Source organism: Calidris pugnax, unplaced genomic scaffold (genome assembly GCF_001431845.1).
Source record: "Calidris pugnax isolate Ruff unplaced genomic scaffold, ASM143184v1 scaffold535, whole genome shotgun sequence".
In the NCBI taxonomy this organism is placed as follows: Eukaryota; Metazoa; Chordata; class Aves; order Charadriiformes; family Scolopacidae; genus Calidris; species Calidris pugnax.
Window position 1 is genome coordinate 1 of NW_015091323.1, and position 762 is coordinate 762.

Here is a 762-nt window from a genome sequence, read left to right on the forward strand (position 1 = left end):
CCAACCTTTCCCCATATCCTAATGTCACTCGCTGTGTCCCCATTGTGTCCCCAGATCCTCATGGCGCTGTGTCCCCAGTCTGTCCCCATCGTGTCCCTACATCCCCATGTGCCACCCCTCGTGTCCCCATCATGTCTCCAGTGTCCCCATCATGTCCCCCATCGTGTCCCCCACCCGTCCCCATGGAGCACCCCTTGTCCCTGTCCCCGGTGTCCCCAACTGGTCCCCATCGTGTCCCCACATCCTCATGTCACTCACTGTGTCCCCCATCTCATGGCACTTGGTGTGTCCCCAGTCTGTCCCCATTGTGTCCCCATCCTGTCCCCCCATCCCCACGTGTCACCCATCGTGTCCCCAACCTGTCCCCACGGAGCACCCCTCATCCCTGCCCCCGGTGTCCCCAACCTGTCCCCACATCCTCATGTTACTCGCTGTGTCCCCAACTTGTCCCCAATCTGTCCCCACATCTCATGGCACTCACTGTGTCCCCAGTCTGTCCCCATCGTGTCCCCATCGTGTCCCCACATCCCCACGTGTCACCCATCGTGTCCCCTACCCGTCCCCGTGGAGCACCCCTTGTCCTTGCCCCTGGTGTCCCCAACCTGTCCCCACTGTGTCTCCACACCCTAATGTCACTTGCCGTGTCCCCAGTCTGTCCCCATTGCATCTCCATCCTGTCCCCACACCCCCACGTGCCACCCATCGTGTCCCCACGTGTCCCCCGTCACGTCCCCAGTCTGTCCCCACCGTGTTCCCCACCCA